The sequence below is a fragment of the Protopterus annectens genome, chromosome 13.part0, assembly GCF_019279795.1.
Source record: "Protopterus annectens isolate FY-2018-M chromosome 13.part0, PAN1.0, whole genome shotgun sequence".
In the NCBI taxonomy this organism is placed as follows: Eukaryota; Metazoa; Chordata; order Ceratodontiformes; family Protopteridae; genus Protopterus; species Protopterus annectens.
Window position 1 is genome coordinate 1,116,156,141 of NC_056747.1, and position 23,586 is coordinate 1,116,179,726.

General features: G+C 44.0%; 1 protein-coding gene across 6 annotated transcripts in view; it reads right to left on the reverse strand.

The window, feature by feature from the left end:
* The window catches only part of GPATCH8 (G-patch domain containing 8), a 984,951-nt gene that overhangs the window by 648,989 nt on the left and 312,376 nt on the right, over positions 1–23,586 (reverse strand). The window contains exon 3 of one of the 6 annotated variants that reach the window (XM_044055089.1): positions 3,176–3,220. The exons of the other annotated variants lie outside the window; for them this stretch is intronic. The gene's annotated coding sequence lies outside the window, so the exon portion shown is untranslated. The remainder of the gene's footprint in view (positions 1–3,175; positions 3,221–23,586) is intronic. 6 annotated transcript variants of the gene reach the window in all.

Sequence of the window (23,586 nt, forward strand, 5' to 3'; positions counted from 1 at the left end):
ATCAGATTGTAAAGGAGCATCTAAAATCCTTGTCTTTACATGTTCAGCTAAATTCTGATCCCTGAGCCAGGCGTGCCTGCGAAGAACAGAACCAGTGGCTGCCACCCTCGAAGAGGCCTGTACAGCATCAAAACCACATTGCAAGGAATGCTTACCCACCTGTTCAGAAACATGAACTAAATCCTGCAACTCTTTACACTCAATACCTTCCGCCAGAGCATCTACCTTAGACTTCAATTGTGAAAGGAGATAATTTTGGTATTTCAACATGTGAAACTGGCAATTCAAAGCCCTCATGGCTAAAGTGGAAGAAGTATACACCTTTTTCCCCCATCTATCCAAAGCCCTTGCCTCTTTATCAGAAGGAACAGGATTTTTAACAACAGAGGCCTTAACACCTTTAGGGCCCTGACAAACAGTTTCTGGGTCTGCCCTGGGACTCTTAAAAAGATACTTATGAGCTTCAGGCACCCTATAATACCTGTCCGGTTTAACTGGGGCAGGAGGCAAAGAATCAGGGTTCAGGGAAGCCTCTGCAAAAACATCCTCTACCACATCCAGAACAGGAGGTATAGCTAAAGGCCTATGCTGGGGTAGAAACAAAAATTCCCTAAGCCTTTTCCTAGAATCAGAGAAATCTTGACCTTCCCATTTAAAATGCTCCCTCATGGAATGAAGGGTCTCTGAAAAAGAAAAATCCTCAGGAGGAGAAGCCGAAGGTGTAGAGTCATCTACATCAGAATCAGAATAAGGAGGATACTCCTGCAAGTCTTCAGCCGAAGACTCAGAAGCCTCCGAACACTGCTCAAAACTTTCAAGCTCAGGTTCCACCCTAGGCCTCTTATCAGGGGGGGGTAAAGAACCTCTAATCATAGTAATCAAATCTTCTGCCATTTTAAGCATATGTTTCTTAGGCAGAGACCCAGAAGAACTAGGGGACACCCCCACTGAAGTTAACCCTGGCCTACCTCTAGAAGGAGCCTTGGAAACAGAAGTGGAGGGCCTAACCACCTTAGGAAGGGAGGGGAGAACAGCTACCTGAGAAGCCCCTTCAGCCTGGCCTACCTCCTGAGAGGACACATCTTGTAACAGTAAAGTCTCACCCTGAGAATCCAAAGGAACTTCTGGTAGAACCACCGGCTCCACCGAGCCCTCCAAAGAACCGACGTCCGGGACAGACGGTTCTTCCACCCTAGGCTTCGCTGCTTTGTCCTTGCGCTTTTTTGACGAAGCAGGCGTCGGAGCATCCGACGGCATGTTGTAATTACAACGCTTCCCAAAAACTAACCTGGCACAATCTAATCTTCTCTTAATAGTGCGTTTGTTAAATCTAGCACAAGAGCGACAGCCAACAACGTCGTGCTCAGGCCCTAAGCAAGGTATACACAAGGTATGATAATCTCTATGAGGTATCTGTTTCCCACAAGAAATACAGTTATTCACTTTTTCTGACATCCGGTTAAATACTGAGGCAAGAAAAAACCAAAATATTCCCCAACGGGGTACTTCGCCAACTTTGATTCGGTCTGAAACTCCGACTTCAGAAAATTTCAGAACGCCAACCTGCACTCGCAATACTGCTTCTGCATCGGACCATGCGGCAAAAAAGACTGAGGATATGACGTCGGTCATGCGCATTTGTACCCTGACGTCCTGATGTCAGACAAATGCGCCTTGACCGACGTCAGCCTTATACTTTGGTATTCGGGCCGACTGGGACAGCGGACTACCCCAAGTGTTAGGACTGCAGCAATGTGAGATGAAGAACATCTAACAAACCTGCTGAATTTGTAAGGCTACACTTAAAACTTTAAACAAATGTTCACAAAAACCTGAAAGTCTAGCCTCATGACTGAGCTTTACTCATTTATGTATTGAATTGTGTGTGATCCATACATACATACACGCACATACAAGAGTGAGCGCGTGGGGTGTGGGATGGGAAAGGGGGTTTTCCTGAAGGTATTACTCACTCACCTTACCTTTATATAAGGCTCTCAAGAGCTATCATGCTGGGAGTTCTCCCTTTGCTGAAAGAGAGACATCACTCAAAAGCAAGGAGTGACTGCCACATTCTACAGTGAAAACTGCCACTTCCAAAGTATGCTGGCTCTCTCCTGAATTATCAAATAAAAAGCAATATGAAATTAACAGACTAATAATAAACTGGGACTATGAAGAAATACTCCATCGAGGACACAGATATGCTGACACCTCTAAAAAAAACAACACTTAACTCTGAACTATAAAGCAGAATATAAAATGAATAGTGTCCACTACTATCACTCCACTGTGTTAAGTAAGGTACAATGAGACTGATAAGAATTAATGTTCTTCTTTAAATGAAGACTTCAGACACACCAGCTCAAACACTTAAAGCAATTCCTTAAACTGTAAGCTCCTTGTTAACATGCATCTGTGTTTAACTTTGCAGTTCCTTTGCTTTGTGCTAACTCAACTGAGCAATACGAAAACTTCAACAGCAGAGACAAGACCTTAAGAATAAGAGCGGCCCAATGATATAACAAGCCATAAATGGTGACTGCCATCTTCTGCAGAAGTACTAAAGTTCAGTTATAAAAATGACTTGAGTGCAATGTCACTTTCATAACCTTAACAAAACATGGATCTACTTTTTTTTTTTAATCAAACACAGCAGCTGCAGACATCCTGAGGAATATATCAAAATATTAGCTAGGCTGCAATGGAATACATGCAGTTTTACATCCAGTACAATTCACTATGGGAAACTAGACAAAGCAAATTAGATTTCAATATGCAAAATGCTGATGAATTCCTGCATAGCGTCAAGTCCCTGAAATACACTAAATTTCAGTACTTCTACTTTCAAAAGGCAGTCAATGGAAACATTAAAAGTGCAAGTAGAAAGTGCTAGTGCCCTTTTTACATGGGGAAATCAGGTCTGGACAGTATTAGAAAACTATGTTTAAAAATGATTCTTGCAGTTTTAACACAAACAGCATTATCCCTTCTGAGCATTAATCCCTCTGGTATATACAAGGATCAGACAAGTGTGCATTACAAATTGCAGTAAGAAAAATAGGAAATGAACAAAGACCAAGCAAAAGAATGGAAGCTACAACAGAGAGAAGCCTAACATTGGTGCACTGATGACAAAAGGAGGAGGAATTCAGTCTGAAAATAAACAAATTACCACTGCTAAGTTTACCATCACCACAACAAGTCCAGGATCAAAATGCTGTAAAAAAGAAATACCACTTGTTAGGTAGGAACAATGAGGGCAGGGGGACAAACAACAGGCTGTCTGCAGCAGAGCTAAAGGATGGCTCAAAGCAAGTTTGGAAAAAGAACCCATTTCTTCCTGGCTGCCAGACACACCTCTAATTCTCTACACATAAATTTAGACATATTACAGTCTGATACCATTTTTTCCCCTAAACAAAGGACAGCGATTGCATTTATGAATCAAAATGTCTGAAAAATACATGCCGTTTTCTGCTGCTCTGCTCTGTGGAATATTAGTAAAGAAGTGATGTAATGAGAATCCTGATTGAGATTAACAATTTGGAGCAGCTTCAAGCTAGCTCATTTAGGCAAAGCAATCCCAAAGTGTGTAACACGCATGAAAAGGGGAAACCTGTGGTTGTCTTACCATAACTTATAGTGAACACATTTATATACATCTACAACTATATATATATATATATATATATATATATATATATATATATATATATATATATATACACACACACACACACACACACACACACACAACAATAACCACCATCACAACAAACAAGTTACCAAAAGTAAAAGGTCCCTAACTCTGTCCTGCACTACCCTTCTTCCTAATCGACCTACACACCTGTTAGGAGCAGACAGTAGTGTGTGTGGTGCTATGCAGTGACTAAGGCAAACAATGATGTTAGTGCTTCATTATTTTGTGACAGAATTTTCTCCACTACTACCAATATGGCACTATTCTGAAGTTCAACAATAAATGCAAAAAACGACCAATACAAACTGCAAAAACAAGTGAACAACAATTACACACATTCTCTGCAAGGCAGCTGAAGTACTGGTGGGGAGGACGGCAGACAGAAGGCTGTACAGCTGTAAAAGCAGGCAATATGCAACAGGCAAAAACCTACCTTTTACGAGACGAATGTGGCCAATGCAGATTGCTTTGATTAAGTGTGAGCAAAGATACTTGCAGCCAAATAAGAAATTCTATTAACATGCAAATTTTCTTTAGTGCCATAAGCACAAGACTGGTGCACATGCAGAATTGCTCTTAACTACCACTATAGTCATACTGCTTACAGATGGCTTCTAAAGAATACAAAAACAAAAAAACAAACAAAAGAAAACCCCTCAAACTTTCTGATGGCTTAATTCTAAACGAAAAGCCCACAGGCTACATGGATATTACACAGAAAATGTGACATACAAAGCTATATGAATACATCTGGAAAATATTTACTGTTTACAGCTTAACCACTTGATACGATGTCTACATAAGACAAGTATGTAAGCAGCAAGTACACTGGGAGTGTACATTAATGCTGACACAGCATCTATTATGCACATCAAAGGGGAAGTAAACAGTGCTTTAAACATTCACTGTTTAAAGATACTCCCTAAAATGAAGAAAACAACTGCTATCCCAATGTTCATTTAAAGCAAATTATTAAGGTTTGTTAACTATGGCAGGTAGAAGACTCATAACTAACAGACAAGCAATTCCTAGGAATAAACACAGACAGTACTCAAATACATAGTAGGACTATTAAACTACAGCAATGAGCACATGAGCAGTAGCTACTAGCAATGGACGAGTGTATGATGCCAAACTATGGTCTCTCTCATTTGGACTGGTGATGCAGGTTTGCACTCAAAATCAGAATGAAAGACTCTGTGGCAAAGACATACAAAGGACTCAAAGCATACATGGACGTGCCCTTGCTCAAGAGGAAATACGGAAATACAGCAATAATTGCAAACAGCCTGCAAACCTCTGAAAATTTAAAATTTAGAGCAATTAAAAAGAAGGAAGAAGCTCTGACACTAAAGTTAATATTGTTTACTCCCTGATGCAGATGCATACTGGCTGACAAGTTGCACTAAAATATTCAAGTTTTCTGCTGTCAATCATAATTGGAGCTAAAATGGTTGCATTTGGCCCACTCAAATGACTAACAACTTTTAAAACAAACCTACTCAATTTACAGCAATGAATCTTCATACCAATTTGCCCAATTAATGCCAACAATACAAATTTAAGTCCATGCCTTCTATAAGATGTAGCCAGCAACTAACAGCAGCCCAAAAACTGTTTTTCCCAGATCACCTTTGTTCATTTAAAACTAACCACAGCAAACAAACCACTTTTATTCTGCAGCACTCCAGGAAATCACTCATTCTCTGAAAGTCTCACCTCGTCTTTCTTGAGAGCAAGATATTAAGTCCAAAGCTTATAACATTTCTTCATCTTCCATCATTTCTTCTAAGCTGTAAGCCTCCCACTCTGTCCCATTCTGAATACCTATCATCATAATTTATTTTAACTTTAATCTATTCACTACATCACTGATCTTGTGTTTCCATTTCACATCTCTTCTAACCTCTACTCCAAGGTATCACCAGCAACAAGACCTTCCTCTGACATACACCCAGCACTCCTACTTACAATTTTTCACCTTTTTCAGTACACCTTCCAGTAAATGAATCATCCTCACCCTGTACAGAATCTAGAACTACTTTTTATATTTTCTCCTCCATCCTTGGGACCATCAAACTCCCTAATCCTGGTCCATTTATTCCCTCCTCCTCCTTCTCAATGTCAGAAATCACCTCTGGCAGTCATCATGAAGGAACTAGAAGTTTTCCGATTAGTCCCTCAACATACTTCTTGCACCCTGTGGTCTGATATATCTGACTCTGAATAGGGGCCTGTAATACTGACCCAAGGACAAACATGCTTCCATGTACACCTAAATCCATCTACATCACTACATGCTGCTTGACAGGTCAAAGCACACATACTTCTCTTTACTGGGTGTTACTGAAAGAGTGAACTGGGCTAAGCTGCCCACACCCCATAAACCCCTCCCAATAAAGAAAGGATTACCAAGCTCTCAAATTACACACACACACACACACACACACACACACACACACACACACACACACACACACACACACACACACACACACACACACCTTCCAGTTATTTTGGCCACTAAATAAACTCAGGTCATCTAAGCCTTAGGTTTTATCCCCATATATACTAGCGTACAGAGCAGGCCAGTCTCCAGAACTGTACATGGTATTCCAATAGACATCTCTCCGAAGCCTTACAGACTGGCAATAAAAACTTCTCATTTCTTGAAAATATCCTAACCAGCAATTCAGCACTAAACATTAAACTTAACTGAAGATGACAGACTACAGTCACTGCTGCATTCCTCATCAATGGGATACCTTATCAGCAGGCAGCCCAATGGCCAGTCTGACTTCCGCAGCTGTATTTTTTCCCCAAGTGGCCTTGGATGACTCCCTCAGACACTGACCAATGCCTCACGTACAGTGTTTGTCAATGTCACTTTTGGATCTTTCTTGCCCTGGTTGGACAAGAAACCGGTCCTAAATGCCACAGCATTAGAGTACAAAAAATAAAAAGGAAGGAAATATCCCTCTCAAGAAGGTCAACCCAATAGTCTTAAGAGAGTTCAAAAATGTAGTGGGTCTGAGGAGGACAGGAGAGGAAAGGTGGAAGACAAAGGCAGGGCAGATTATCCACTCCCAACTTAAGATGGCCAAGGAGGATGAGAGAGGGGAATAGTGGGGTGGGAACATGGACCTACCAAGACTATACTATGCTCATTGTACTACTCACTGTTGTAGTCCTCATCAACTGGAAGAGTCTAACAATGGAAGGCTGGCCCTGACCAAGCTAAAGAAGCAAACCTTGCCCTAGCTCTGGATGCAACACCAACGTTACAATGTTTTGAGAAGCGATGAACTGAATAATTAATAGTTGCTTTCAAATTTGACTTGGCTGCTGTTGCTCTAGCTACGTTCTTACATATCTTACTTGCTTTCCATACTGGGCAAGCCATGTAGTGTCTATTTACAGGCTTTCACTCCCTGCACTTGCAAAGGACACTAACAGTTCCGACTTTGTGACATCTTGTGTTTTGTCCAAATAAAATCTCAGTTGTTCAAGCACAAAGTATGCAATCCCTCTTATTCTGGCATTTAGGAAAAAGCGTGATGGAAGGAAATTTCAGTCTCTGCTTTTGACAGGAAAGAGGAGCTGGTTCAAAAGGACACCCTGTCTCTGTGAAAAAACAGAAATGGCTTCCTGCACAACAGTGCTTGCAGTTTTAATGTTTTCCTTGCACATATCACAGCCACCAAGAAAAACATTTCCAAGGTTAAGTATTTCCTTGGGGATGAAGCAGTTGATTCAAACAGGAGGAGGGTTAGCGTCTCTAAAACACAGCTGAGATCCCATGGCAGAGTAACACCTTTCTAGGTGCTTTACACTCCTTATAGAAAGCATTTCACTTATAGATGAGAATACTGACTGGGATCCACAGTCGGGCAGACTGACAAAGTAACACCATTAATTTTTAAAGGTCTGACATAACTTGGTTTAGCTACATTCAAGCTGCATTCAGGTCCTGGTCCATGGACAAACACCAAAGGAGAACTTTTTCCATTTTGCCAATTATTTCCTTTGGCTTGGTTGCCATGACTCCCTCATAATATTCAGCACATTCTCCAGGGAAAAAAAATCTGGCAAGAAGGGATAAGCGCTAGATCATCCAAGCTGCCACTATTAGGGGTAGTCAGTCAGGGCTGAATTAGGGACTCGTTCTTCTGAGTCAAGCGGTACATGTGTTTTGGCAACATTCTGAGCTCTATCTTTACCAGACATGGCAGAATTGAGAACCAATACTGCCTCAGCCAAAAGGGGGCTTGTCAGCATGACTGAGCCTCTCCTCCTTGACTTTATGCAATACCATGGGGATTAGTGGTAAAAGAGAAAAAGCATACAGAAACTGACCTGTCCAATTCATGGAGAAGACATCTACTTTTCAGAATTTCTTACATGCCCATTTTCTGAGGAAGCATAAAAACCTACTTCTGAAGCATCCATGCACAGTCCGATGCATCTGTTAGGGTTTGGGCAGCAGGGGAGAGAGTGAATGGCAGTCCTTTGTTTTGGTGGCAGGCCACTGCCCACCAAAGGAACTCTATCTTTAGGCAAGGTACGATAGGAATCATTGATTTCAGGACCTGAGAATGTTGACACTACAAGCTTTTTAGATAACATTGTAGTTTCCTCATATGCAGTCTTGCATTTGGAATTAGTAGAATGCAAGAGGCCATGAACCCCAGGGCTTGCAGTATTTTCCTTGCAGATAGGTGGGTCTTTGTGGCCAGTAGTTTGAAGTAGGCTGTCAAATGAACTTGTTTCTCTGGCGTGAGGTAGGCCATCTGGGAAGTTGTATTCAAACTTGCTCCCAGGAACACAATTTGTTGGCAGGGTACTGGATGTGATTTCTTTTCGTTTATGGTGTACCCCAGAGAAGTTAGTAATTTCTTTACAAATGCCAGATGATTTAATAGTATGTCCTGGCTTTCTGCCCAAATTACATAATCGTCCAGATATGGGTATATCTGAATATTTCTTTGCCTGCAAAATGCAATGCCTGGAGCTAGGCACTTTGTGAATACCCTGGGTGCAGTAGATAAGCCAAAGGGCAGTGCAAAGAACTGATAGTGCATGTAGCCTACTCTGAAGCTTGGGTATCGTCTGCAAGATTCCCTTATTGGGATGTGCAGGTAGGCTTCCTTTAAATCCAGAGTTGCCAACCAGGCATTTCTACCTAGCATGGGAAGCAGCTGATGAAGAGTTAGCATTCTGAATTTTGGGATTACCAAAAAAGTGTTTAGGATAGACAGGTGCAGGATAGGACGCCAGGGATTGTCTTTTCTGTGTACCAGGAAAAGTCCTGAGTAGAAACCTTGCCCCCCATTCTTCTTTTGGGACAGGTTGAATAGCCCTGATGTTTAGAAGAGAAAGAACTTGCTTTTGAGCCTCTGCCCACTCATTTGGGGGTAGGTATGGCCAACCGTTTGGGGTTTGTAAGGAGTGGAAGTGGAATCTGTATCCTTGGGGAAAAACCCATTTGTCTTGGGTAATGGGTTTCCAATTTTTTGCATGCAGGTCGATCTTCCCCCCTAAAGGAACAGTCAGTTGGAGCAGGGCTTGGAAGGTTTAAAGTTAAGTCATTGTGACAGTTTACCATAGGGGGGTGTCTTACTACTACCAGCTTTGGAAGTGGGAGACCCCCCACTGCTTAGGCCTGTGAGTACCTTGGGACTGAAGCCTGGGTGTTCTGCTGGTTCTGGGTTTGGACTGAAGCCCTGGAAGAGGCAGGAAAGGACCAATTCTTAGAAGGCCAATGCCTGCTAAACCTGGGAGGCTGTACTTGCAGGAAATCTTTAACTGTTTGCATACATTTAGCTTTATCCTCCATCTTTTAAAGTACTACTTCTGCTTTGTTGCCAAACAGGTGGTCTTGGTTTAAGGGAGCATCCAGTAATTTAGCTTTAACATGATCTGGCAAAGATGGCTCCTTTAGCCAAGCATGCCTTCTAAGTACAGACCCAGTAACAACAGCCCTGCAAGATGCCTCTAAATAATCAAAACCACATTGCAAAGTATGTTCTCCAAATTGTTCAGCGGAATGCATTAAATCCTGTATTTCTTTATTTTCAGCACAGTCAGGAATCAACATCATTTTCTGTTTAAGCAATCCAATATGTTGCTTATACTTTTAACATATGAAACTGGCAGTTTAAGGCCCTTATGGTCAAAGTTAAAGTGTATACCTTCTTACCCCATCTATCCAGGGCCCTGGAATCTCTATCAGAGGGAGTAGGGTTTTTGGCAGTAGTAGCCTTAATACCCTTGGGTCCCTGTGAAATGGTCTCCGGATCCGCAGTAGGATTCTTATAGAGGAACTTGTGAGAGTCAGGTACCCTGTAATACCAAACAGGTTTTCTGGGAGCAGGAGGTAAAAAGTCTGGGGCCAGTCTAGATTCCAAGAAGGCATCATCTACAATGTCCAGTACAGGAGGGATAGCTGAAGGCCTGTGTTGAGGTAGGAGTAAGAATTCCCTAAGCCTATTTTTTGAAGTCTGAGTAATCCTGGCTTTCCCAGCAGAAATGCTCTCTAACAGTATGCAAGGTTTCACCAAAAGAGAAATCCTCTGGAGGGGAAGCAGAGGGAATGGAGTCCTCTGCATCAGAATCCTCAAAGGTAGATAAAGGCAACTCCTGGTCATCAGAGAAAACAGAAATTTCAGAATCTTGATCAGAAGAATCAGAAGGAAAAGGAGTCCTAGGTCTCTAAGAGGGAGAAAGGTGGCTTCCCGATTAGAGTAACAAGGTCTTCAACCATTCTTATTTGTTTTTTAGGCATAGGGGCCTGACCATGCAGTCTGGGCGTCGGTTTTCCAGGCATGGATCGAGTTTTAGGCCTTGAAGAAGATGGCGTCTGTTTAATATGCAAGTCAGTAGGCCTGACTACACCCTTAGTAGCCAGTGTCTGCACAGCAGCTGCGGACCCAATCCAAGGTAGAGACATCCGCATGTTCCACAGTCGAAGCATCTCGTGGCATACCGGACTCCGAATGGGTCTCCGTAGAGGCCTGCGAATCTGAAGTAGTGGGTATCAGGGGCTGCGAAAGCGCCAGAGTACCGGCGAACTGCCGACTAGCATCGTCGGCAGCTTTGGAGCTATGCAGTCTGTCTCTGTCTTTATCTTTGCGTTTTTTCAGAATGTCAGTAGTCGGGTGGCTTACTGAAGCCATTTCTGGATAATTGAACAGAGTACCAAAATATTTAGATGCAAAAATGAACCGACGAAGAATAGTTTGACGTTTGAATAAGGCATAAAACCGACAGCGAGGTACCTCGTGGTCTGGGCCTAAGCAAGGAATGCAGTTTGAATGAAAATCTTTATGGGGTATTTGCCTTCCACATGAAATACAATTGTTAACTTTTACTAACATCGATTTAGAGCTGAAACTCGCAAACGAAAATTTCAGGAGTCGGCCGACCGGCACTTGCGAACTGCTTCGGCTTCAGGCACCGCACGGCAAGAAAGACTGATGTAATGGCGTCGGCTGCTTGCTTTATACCCTGACTACCTGACGTCATGGAGGATGAGACAGCAACCAACGCAGGACCCAAGACTTTGATAATCAGGCCGACTGAAGGCTACCTGCAAGCAGATAACCCAAATGTGATGACTGCAACAGTGAAACACAAAGAACATCAAGAGAAGAACGAAAAAGACAGACGTTAACAGAAATAATAAAAGAAAAATAAAAAGGCAGCAAGACAAAAGCAGACAGAAATTATACCAAGTGGGAAAACAGAACAATAATTAGAAGTTACCAGCAAACATGTAGGAATATAGCACAATTAAACAATTATAATATATCTGTAGACAATGTCATAAAGCATACATAACCAGTATTAAAAATAGGAAGTTTACTGTAGACTACACATCTTGTAAATTGCAAGCATAATTCTAATAGCTATAACGAGTCATTTACATTAACAGCATTCACAGTCACAGCATTGGGAGCTCCACCACATGTGCAAAGTACAGACGATATACAAATTTAAAAAAAAAAAAAGGCACTTAGAAAAAAAACCTCAGAGTCATTCAGAATTATGACAAAACAAAGGCAGCATTAGTATATAGCGAACTAAAAGAACATACACAGACACTAAGCGGGTCCACTTTCAGACATGAGAGCTGGACAGTAAAACAGAAAGGAAAGTGGAACTTTATAAAATTACAAAAATATAAACTTTCAAGATTTGAAGGAGCACTATAATATCAAGACAATGTTTAAAACAAACAGTCTAAAATAACAAGCACAACCTGTAGTAGGATTCCAACAGTATTTCAAAACATACTGTCAGATAATGTGTGGTGGTACAGCGGTAGCGTTGTTGCCTCACAGCAAGAGGTTCTCCCATTCGATTCTCGGCTGAAGTACGGGGAGGGCCTTCTGTGTGGAGTCTGCATGTCCTCCCCGCGGTTGGATGGGCATGCGGAAATGGGCATTCCTTCAGGTGAAGGTTGGACGTCGAGCTGGCACCTCTGTGTTCGTGAAAATCTACTGCCAATCATTAGTGGACCGGAGTTCCGCTGTGGCGACCCCTAACCAGGAAAAAGCCTAAAGACAAACAACAACAACCACCGTCAGATAATGTAATGCTAATAATCTTAAGGAAAGTTTTCTAATAAATACGACTTACATGGCAAGCACACATTACTCAAAGGGCCAGGAGCTACTACTACGAGCCAGGCATCCTGATTTTAAAAATGGTGCCCACAAATCCAAAGATTCTAAATAACTTTGAGTAGGATGTTAGGAAAGGGGAAGAGACTTGGAAAGCAAATAAATAGCTACGGAAAGTGTTAAAAGGATTAAGTAACAATGATACAAGTATATTACAGGGGCAGAAGCAGACACTGAAAAGAGAAGACAATCCGTTAACAGCTAAAAGAGGTCAGTGTCAAAAATGCAAGGAAGAGACATTAAAAAGCTAATTAGGTGCCAGTTACAAGAGTACGAGATTTACCAAATACAACAGAAAATATAAGCAGACCACTTTAAATCCCGAGCGACAGTCAGGACTAATTTAGAAGAAGAGAGAGAAATTACTGCATACAGAAAAGCAAAAATATTAAGGTAAAATGGCATGTTAAAAAGGGGGGAGCCTAAGAGAGTAAGAGTACAAACCATTGCCAACTAACACAAAGGCACATTTTAAGTACATTGAAGCATTAACTGAAATACAGAGACGTACTTAGAGCAGTATTTTAATTAAAACCGCTCGCAAGAACACTTGTATATGTAAGAAGGGTTTCACTGCAGGCGTTCTCAGGAGAGGCTGCAAACTCTTTTCCATGAGAATGGTGAATGGCAAGCACACATTACTCAAGGCCAGGAGCTACTACCATGAGCCAGGCAACCTAACTCATTCTTAATCCATTAATTAATCAATTAATTAAATTAATTCCTAAACCAGGAGGTGCATTTAAGAGCTCTACCTTCACATAACCAACAGGAGCTATGTCCTAACTCAAGCACGTCTCCAAAGAACTGACCCCATTTGCTGCTGCCCTGCATGATACATCCAGTGAATCATATCTGCACTTTTCTGGTGTGCTCTGCAGCCTCAGAGGAAAGGTTGTACAAATTCAAGCTGCTTCTTTCAGATACTTACAGCATTCCCTCTAGTTCTGAAACTCATCTTATCCGGCAGGGTTGCTATATGGATTTGTCAGTTTAAGGCTTTAAAGGTTAGCATAGCAGATATGTATTTTCTCTCTCTAAACAGTATCCTACTCTCTGTCATTAGGAATGGGATCCTGGAATGAACCAGAGAGAACGCTCTGCTAGAATCCATGGACACCAGAGCTGGATCTGCCAGAAAGAGTTTATCGGAAACCGTGATTGTGTAGAAGCAGGGAATCTTCACAGGGGTAGGGAAGGAAATCACATTCTAGAACTGTACTGGTGAATGCATCCTACAACATGACTGCAGGAAGAGCTGAAGGGTTTGGCTTTGCCAAGCCCGTGAATGCTTTGCATTAAAGCTTGACTCCCACTGGAACTCCACCTTCTTCTTATGTATATCACCAAAGGGGAAACACTCAAGGGCAGCTTGTATTACTGCTGCTTGTCTGCAGCCCCACAGTGAAGAAAATAATTTTACTTGGTTTATTTAAAGAAAAAAAATGAAACTGTAATTTCTGTTTCAGTGTCTCAGCACTCCATGCATGCTACCAACTGACTTACTCGGCTGGGTTGTCTTCTAAAAATAGCCTAGCATTAGACATACTCCAAAGGGCAATTACATCTTATTACACATTTGTCACATGTTGACAGAAGCAGAAACAACACTTAAAAACAGCCTAGCTGGGTTACTGTATAAAGCAGTGGGGAATATTTTTGTACTGGATAAGACTGCCTCGGGTGACTGGTCCCAGAGGCAGCTTGAATTAAAAGATCCAGCCCTAGCGCACATCTGTAAAATGAAAAGCATCAGAACCATTAGATCCTAGGATTTAAATTTTGCTTGCAACATATATAGAACATATTAGCAAGACACACAGGTGTCTCAGAGGATATGGGTGGAACACCCTTCTGAGGTGTCCTGTGGCTTTGGTTCTGGTTTTATTGTTCAGGCACTAAAATTCCTTGTGTTGTGGTGTCTCAGAGGATTCCCATGCTCTGGAACAGGCTTCCCCATCCACATGAAGCAGAGTTCATCCCTAAACATTATTTAAGCATAACCTTGATCAATAAATGGGCAATTCTGCCCGGGTCTTGCTCCCATACATCTGACAGACAGAGGCAGACAGTAACTATGCCCAAACTAACATACTCCCACATAACCTTTTGAAACTTCCTAACATACCCCCTACTAACAAATGCCTGTACGTATATGCCATAGGGATATAACTGGGTTGAGTCGCACAGCTAGGCTTACAAAGGCCATGACAGTTAGTCTAGTATATACACATGAACCTATAAAAGAAGGCAGACTCACAGTGGTATTAAAGCAGGAAAATTTTTTTCCCTTTTTTAATTAAACATTTACTCTGGTTATTATTAAATAATGTCTGTTGTCGATCCTGTTCTGTTGGATGATGACACCGTCACAGTCAAAGAGGACAAGATGCACTTTTTTTAATTTAATATTGTGCGCGTGTGTGTGTGTGTGCGCGTGTGTGTGGGGGGGGGGGTTGCAACAGGTTACACTGTAGGCATCTGACAGCAACTAGCTGCAATGCATTATACATTTGTTCAGACACATCTGTGGGGTACAAAGAAAACAGGTGGCTGTTGAGTGGTGTGTATGCATGCTCACGCAGGGTAGCTGCCCTGTATGGGTCTGAACTACTGTGGCCATTTTGGTAATTATTCATTTGATCACAATCAGACAATTGATTTGCACAGTCAATACAGTGGCTGTAAATGGGAGATGCATCTGGGGGTGTGGGGGAAGGTACACAGGAAAGTTTACTATGACCATTTTTTTTTTTTTTTTTTTTTTTTAACAATCCAACAGTTGTGTACACTGTAGTCAAAAACAAAAAAGTCAAAAAAAGTTTTTTGTAGTCAAAAATGTTTTTAATAAGAAGCCGAGTATAGGAGATGACTGTGAATAAAAATTAATCTGAGTAACGGCACTGTCACTTGCATAAGTTGTTCAGTCATAATTCTGGCTTTGCATTAGTTTTAAGCAAGTTGGAGTACTTTTTACTGTGGCTACAGTGTGTTTTCTTTTTTTTTAATTAACAGACATCTCAGGTGTACTCAGTCAACAAAGCAGCCAAAATTGCTGGATATGGTGGCTGTCAGTGAATGAAATAGTCTGGTCCTGCTGTCATTTGTTAAATGTAAATGGTCGTTATTCTGTCTTTGCAGCACTAGTGTGCATTTGTGTGAAGCTTGCTGGAGTATTTTACTGTGGACGTCTGAACACTAACATTTGGAAGTGTGCACAGTCTAAACTGCTGTGTAAGGGGGCTGTCTAAGGATTAAAGCAAATGACCCTACTGTCATCTGCACACATTAAAGAGTCATTCTTGTTTTGAAAAATTGGGGTGCAGCCTTTTAGAATACTATGCGGTAGTGATTTTTAGCAGACATTTGAGGTATGTGCAGTCAATAAACTGACTGCAACTGATGGGCGAAGCGGCTGCTTGTGGATGAAAATAACTGTGTGGTGATGGGGGTACTGCAGTGCATCTAAAATTTACAAGTTCACCATTATTTATTTCACTTTCTATGGCAAACATAACAATTGTCCACAATAACAGGCTATATGGGGTGGTCTAGTCAGGACTGAGTTTATAGCTCTGATGCTGTTAAGGTGATATAAATCAGTGGTACAGCACTGTCCTTGCATGTATGAGGTCATGGCTTCAATCCCCAGTATCTCCATGGCAATCTGGGGCAGGACTGGCATAATGGTGGTCTTCACCTCACAAGACCCAAGTTTGATTTTAACTTCTAGTTATTGGCTAAGCTTTAAATATTCTAGCAGACTGATCACCTAGTATTTACCTATGTGTGGGTATGAAGACTTTCCTTATATCATAGTGGGTTTTATCCAGGCGCTGTGGTTTCTTCTCCAGACCCTCATCTGTAAAAGGGGATACTGACACTTGCTTACTGGGACGGGCATCCTCAAATTCTACCTTGTGCCCAACCTAGTCTTAAACTGGCACTGCTCCGAAGTGTGCACTGACAGTCACTACAGCTTGTGTAGGAGCTGCTGACAATGTAGCCATTACCTCCCTTTCCTCACAATCAAAACTCAGAGGTGTGCATAGCAAGCCACTACAGATTGCCTAGAGGCAGCATACTGTCTAAAAGCAAGAGGTGTGTAAACACTACTTTCCGTTAACTGCACAAACTTCAAGCACACATACAGGTAGCTATCCTATGTAGGAGAGGCACAGAGATTTTTACTTATTTATTTTACATTTGTTGGCAGGGATTGTCCGACTGAGCTGAAGAGCCCTTTTTCAGTGGAGGCCCGGGGAGAAAAGCTCCAACATATTATACAAATTTTCATTATAAATTAGCATTAAACAGCAATGTTACAAGATTATTACAAGGCATTAAGTAGCAATACAGTGTTATACACGGTCAATAATCAGGAGTATAACATAACTATTTCAAGATGTATAAATAGAAATATGTCATTAAGATGAGTACAGTTTTTGGGGTAAGTGGTTACAAAAACCCAGTTGTATCATGATGCAGTTGCATGAAGTCAAGACAATTACAACAGAATGTTTCTCCAAGGCAATTTGCTTAACAGATTTTAGAAGACAGTAGAAAGAGTAGTCAAGGAAGATTAGAGAGAGCTAGTGAGAAGAGTGAGTTAAGGGCAGAAAGTAGATTAAGGTATGAGAAGTAGGGGATTGTTAAGGATGGAGAGTGCAGTGGCAGGACCAGTGACTTTTAAAGTGCTCTTTGGTGGCTGTGTAAATTATTTAGGATGTGTAAGGGTCCTGATTTCTAGTGGGAGCCTATTCCAGGCAATAGTGGGGTAATAGCTGTACATGTTGCATCCAAATTTAGACTTGGGTTTGTATATTTGTAGTAGGTCTTGGTTAGAGCTTCCAAGAGGTTTGGAGGGAGAATAATGGGAGATAAGAGGAGATAGAGCAGGGCAGTTGGAAAGGCTGGTACAGGATAGAATGGATGATCTGGAGCTGAGAAAGAAGAAGCTGGTGGGGTAATTCAAGCCAGTTTAGGTGTTTTCGAGAGAGAGAGAGAGAGAGAGTGATGGGATTTCTAGGTTTGTTGGGCAGCAAATCTTGCGACCTTGTTGTAGGTAGATAGTTTAGTCAGGAGTGCTGAGTTAAGATTTGTGAAAATTTGAGAATTGTACATTAGACTGGGTAGAAGGTAGGTAAGAGAGGGTAATCTTGGCTTCAGAGGTAAGGAATTTCTTGTTACGGTAAAAAAAGCCCTAGTTTTGGAGGAGTCTTTTTGATACAGTTATTAACATGCAAGTCAAATTTAAGCTGATCGTCGATGGTTACGCCTAAGAGCTTAGTACTGGCTTCTACTTGAATGGTAGTGCTATTAAGGGACTGCATGGAGAAGAAGGGTTTAATATTGTCGAACTTTCTAGGTAGGAAGAGTAACAGCTTTGCTTTTTTAGGGTCAAGGATGAGCTGGTTGTTGGACAGCCATGTTTCAACTAAGTTAAAAGATGCCTGAGTAGCTGAGAAGAGCTTAGTGGGAGAGGTGGCTGTGGTGATGACTGCAGAGTCATCTGCGTATTGCACTAAAGATGACTGAGGACAGGAGGTATAGAACGGATTAGTAAAGATATTAAAAAGTAAATGCCCTAGGATAGACCCTTGAGGTACACTCATTCTGACAGGGAGAGGAGGGGAGAGCGCAGAGTGCCATCTCACTGATTGACATCTATCAGTGAGGTAGCTGGAGAACTTTTAGTTATGTACTTACCATAACTTCGGATGTATGGGATCCATCTCGCCTACATTCATAACTGATGGGTTCGGAGCCGATCCATCGGCTCTGACTCGGCCAACTAGTACACTAGAACGAAGTCTCTTATTGGCTGGGCTACCCTCTATCCCAGGATGCACCACACCTGCTTCCCCAGATCTTGTTTGTTCGCTTTCATACTAACATGCAAACACAGAAAAATAGCAGTTATTCCAACCAACTAAAGTTCTTCAAGAGAAGATCTGCAAATGCACTTACATTTCCTCTAAATCCGAATGGAAGGGGGAAGGAGGGTGGGTCGTATGAATGTAGGTGAGATGGATCCCATACATCCGAAGTTCTGGTAAGTACATAACTAAAAGATGTAATGGGATCCTAGCTCGCCTACATTCATAACTGATGGGACAGCGTCCCTAGCACCTAAATCCCGGGTGGCTCATTGGAAAACACTCCTGAAAACTGTGGAACCAAAGGAAGCCCTGCCCCGAGAAACCACATCTAGTTTGTAATGAGAAATGAAAGTGTGCAGAGAAGACCAGGTAGCCGCAGCACAAATATCATCTATTGATAATTTGGAGTGAAAAGCTACAGAAGTAGCCATTGCCCTGGTAGAATGAGCCCTGACTGGAAAAGGAGGCTCTTTGTCAGCCTGAGAATAAATGAAGCAGATGCAATCTTTAATCCATTTGGCTATGGAGGTTTTAGCTACTGGTTGACCCAATCTGTTTATTGCAAAGCACACAAACAGTTGATTTGATTTCCGCGTCTGAGCAGTTCTGTTCAAATAAAAACGCAGTTGTCTATGGACATCCAACTGGTGAAGGATATATTCTGCGTTATTGGAGAATTCGGGAAAAAATACAGGGAGCTCTAGAGACTGTTGAATGCAGGAAGAAGAAGCTACCTTTGGTAAAAAAGAGGGATTTAATTTAAGGGACACTCTATGTTTGTGAAAAATCAAATAAGGAGGATTAGAACAAAGAGCCTGAAGCTTTGAAACCCGCCTGGCCGAAGATATGGCCACTAAAAAGGCGGTTTTCCAAGACAGGAATTTCAAATCGCAGGTAGCTGCCGGTTCAAAGGGGCGGGCAGTTAAGGCAGCCAGGACCAAATTTAGGTCCCAAGGGGGGACAGGATGAGATATTGGGGGCCTAAGGAGCCACGCTCCTTTAAGGAAAGACTTGCAAAGTTTGTTTGCCATTAATGAGGGTTCAAAAGAAACATGAAAATTAGAGATGGCCGCTAGCTGAACCTTAATCGTGGAAACTGAGGAGCCCAACTGAAAAAGAGAGGCCAGGAAATTCAAGACCTCCGATACTGGGGCGGTAAGAGGGTCTATACCTCGTTGCTGTGCCCAAAGGGCAAACCTTTTCCATTTGCTGGAATACAGTTTGACAGTGGAAGATTTGTGAGAAGAAGATAATATGTGGATAACCTCCGGAGAGAGGGAATTGTCCCTGACTAAGGATGGAAGCGGAGTAACCACGCCGCCAACCTCAAGGACTTGAGAGATGGGTGAGACTGTCCTGATTGATGAGTCAACAGGTCTGGCACTGGGTCCAGAAACCATGGACCTTCTACCGCATACCTCCGAAGGAAGGGGAACCAAACCTGACGAGGCCAGTGCGGGGCAATCAAAATCATGTCGCTCTCCAGGTAAATTGCCTTCTGTATCACCCTCGGCAGGAGGGGAACCGGAGGGAAGGCATAAAGGAGACCAGGGGGCCAAATGTGGGTTAGAGCGTCCCTGGGAATCTGTCCCTGAGAGGGGGTCAGAGTGAAGAACTCTCTGCACTTCGCATTGTGGGGGCTGGCAAACAAGTCGCAGCAAGGGAGACCCCAGTTGGCGAAGATTTTCGCAGCCACTCTTTGGTTGAGGGACCACTCGTGGGGTAACAGGATAGTCCTGCTTAGTCTGTCCGCAATCACATTGGATTTCCCCGGTATGTGCGTTGCTATTAGGAAGCGGTTGGTAGCTACCGCCCAGTGCCAAAGTCTCATGGCTTCTCTGCACAGTGGGTACGACCTGGTCCCACCTTGCTTGTTTATATACCAAACTACCGACATGTTGTCGGATAGGATAGCAATCAGACCTTGCGGGAGAGCGGACAATATCCTGGAAATGAGAGCGGTACTACTGGTACTACAAATGCGCTTCCTGGGGTTGCCATGTGCCTTGGACAGACCTGTCAAGGTAATGACCCCCTCACCCTACCTGAGAGACGTCCGTGGTCACAGTGGCAACAGGGGACTGAAGAATAAAAGGTCGCCCCTGGTCGAGATTGGATCGGAGGAGCCACCAACGCAGATCTCGATGGCAACTTTCTGCAATCATAACCAAGTGGTTCAAGGGGAGTTCCTGATAGGACCATTGAACCGACAGTAGCCATTGCAGCACCCGCATGTGCAGTCTGGCTAGGGGGACTAAGAGAATAGTTGATGCCATCGAGCCCAATACCTGTAGAATCAGATGGGCCGGAGCTCTTGATAAAGGGAGGCAGGATCGAACTTGGTTCTGCAAAACTTGAATCCTTGCTGCCGGTAAGAAGACGCGCATCCTTTTTGTGTCTAACTCTGCGCCTATAAAGGTAATACGCTGAGATGGCTGTAGTACAGATTTTTGCCAGTTGAAAGCAATTCCCAGGAAATGGCCCAAGGTGACTGTGGCCGTGAGCACCTGAATTAGTAGATGCTTGGAGGTGGCAGTAAGGAGCCAGTCGTCTAGGTATGGAAACACTTGGAATCCTAGACTTCTCAGGTGAGCAATCACCACTGCCAGACACTTGGTGAACACCCTGGGGGCTGTGGTGAGACCAAAGGGCAGTGCTCGGAACTGGAAATGACTGTCTCCCAGGCGGAAGCTTAAATGTCTCCTGGACTCTTGACTTATCAGAATGTGATAGTAAGCGTCCTTGAGATCTATGGAGCACATCCAGACATCCTTCTCCAATAGTGGGAGAATGGACTGAAGAGTGATCATTCGGAATTTGGACTTTTTCACAAAGCGATTCAATGAACTGAAGTCCAAAATGGGCCTGAAGTCCCCTGTCTTTTTTGGCACCAAAAATAGTCTTGAGTAAGTTCCTGATCCGATCTGATCGGCGGGGACAGGCTGGATGACTCCTTTTTCTAGCAGCTTTGAAATCTCTATTGCTGCTTGATCCCGCTGACTGGGTGGCACGTCCGGGATTTCCCTGAAGGGAAGGGGGGGCTTGATGAAGGGAATGAGATAGCCTCCGGTAATAATCCGGAGCACCCACTGGTCGCTGGTAATAGCTTCCCAAGCTTGTGGGTGTTCCGCAAAACGACCCCCGACTGGCTCCGGAGCTGCACAGTCGGGCACCAACTCAGGGACGTTGAGCGTAGGAGGAACCACGAAAGGAATCGCGATCTCCAGAGTTACGGGGGCCTCTGCCACCTCTGGGGCGACGTCTTCCTGAATCCCCCCCCCCTGCCTCTAGAGGGGGGATCACTGGGTGGAGTAGGGAAAGACCTCTGAGTTTTCCTGAACCACATTTTCCCTCCTCTCTGGGCCTTGGGGTAAGGCCTAGAGGGAGCGGAAAAACGGGCCCCAACGGCAGTCAAGGTCTTGCCCTCCTGCTCGCACCGAGTCAGTGTGTCCTTCACCTTGGGTCCAAACAAAGAGGACCCATCAAAGGGGGGCGAAGGAAGACTTGAAGGCCTCCGCAAAGGAACACAAGCGTAACCAGGCGTGTCTCCTGAGGGCCACGCCTGTTCCTGCTCTACTCGCCTCGGCCGCATACGAGATGAGCCTCATGGACGAGTTCACAATGGAAGATAAGGTAGTCATCTGGCCACCAACAGTGTGGGCTAACGCCTCAGGTAGATTACCTGTGAGGGACTCACTTAGCTCTTTAAGGAGGTCCCTTTGGAGCCTAGTAAAATGACATAAGTAATTCAGCGACCGTAAGGTAAAGGCCGCTGAAGAAAGGGTACGCTTCCCGTACCTATCCATGCTCCTGGAATCCTTATTAGGAGGGTGGATAGACGTTGAAGCCTCTGCCACGTCCTGCTGTGTGGCAGATGCCACCACCATTGCATCTACAGGAACTCCTTTTGTTAAAAATTCCTTTTGAGGGGGGGGGGGGGGGGCTGAAAGAAATTTGTTGGGTCTTGCAGGCACCGGTTCCACAGAATCAGGGTATTCAAGTAATTCATCGAGGGGCGGAGACACCCAGGAGGCGGAAGGCTGGGCCCCGAAGGCCTTGAGGAAGACTGACTCCTCAGCGGAAGGGGTTTTGGCCTGCCAATCTCCTCTCTGTCTCAGAATCTCAAGGATATCCGAGAAAGAGACATCATCCGAAGATGATTTTGGGGACCCCTCCGCATCATCGAGGTCAGTGTCAGATGTGACAGACTCATCTTGGGAGTCTACGTGCTTCCTCTTGCACAATTTTTTCCGTGGAGGCTCATCCGAAGCAGTTTCGGACGGACCCCCCGGAAGAAGGGAACCCCCCACAGGGGTATCCTCAGGCCCTGGGGCCCCACTGTCATGGGACTGCAGTACGCCAGAAGCACCAGTCTCCAGGTCTAGGGACGGTGAGATGGAAGCCTGCTGAGCCGGCAAGGACATGGCCAGCGTGCTCCTCATGGCCTCAAAGGCAGGACCTCCAGACTCCATGGAGGTCATTGGCCGAGAGACCACGACGGCACTAGGAATCCCCGCAGCCGATGCTCCGAGGGAAAGACTAGGCACCGAGGCACCTAGTTCCAAGATGTTCCCCTCGGCCCCGGCTGAGGAAGTCCTAGTACCAACCTCCGAACCCGAGGACAGGGTAGGAACAATGGTCGGAACCGATAAACCTCGAAGGGGTCTCGGTTCAGACTGTACGGCTCTGCCTTGCACCACCATCACAGACTCCAACGGCTCCGAGGAGGTTGGAGGAGGAATCGAAAGTTTCAAGGGGGGGATTGGCTCCGGGGCCGAATGGGCTGGAGCCGAGACCATTTTTGCAAAAACTGGAGACTGGAAAAGCCTCTGAATAACCCAATCCAAATCCGAATCCGACAATTTGGAGGATTTAGAGGAAGTAGAAAGGGGTCGAGACGACTTCCCTCTCGGCTCAGACAATGTAGGGGACCGGCTCCGAAAGGGCTCCAACACTATCGGCGCCGGGTCCGGCACAGTACGAATAAGGGTCGGCGCCGAAGGAGCTTTCGGAGCTGAGGGGGAAGAGTCTGAGCTGCACACCTCCACCGGCTCCGAGACCAATGGAACCGAGGGAGGTGATTCGCCTCTCGATGCTCCAACCTGCGGCTCCGAAAGTAATGGAGCCGAGGAAAGAGGCATCGAGGCAGACCCTTCGACCCACGGCTCCGAAGTCAGTGGAGCAGAGGAAGAAGAGGTCGACTTATGCTTCTTAGTAGTCGGCTCCGACGGACTGGTCGGAGCCGACGACCTTTTCTTTTTAGAAGCAGTAGGAGGAGATGAAGCCAAAGCTTCCTCAAAAGAGGGCTTAATAAGAC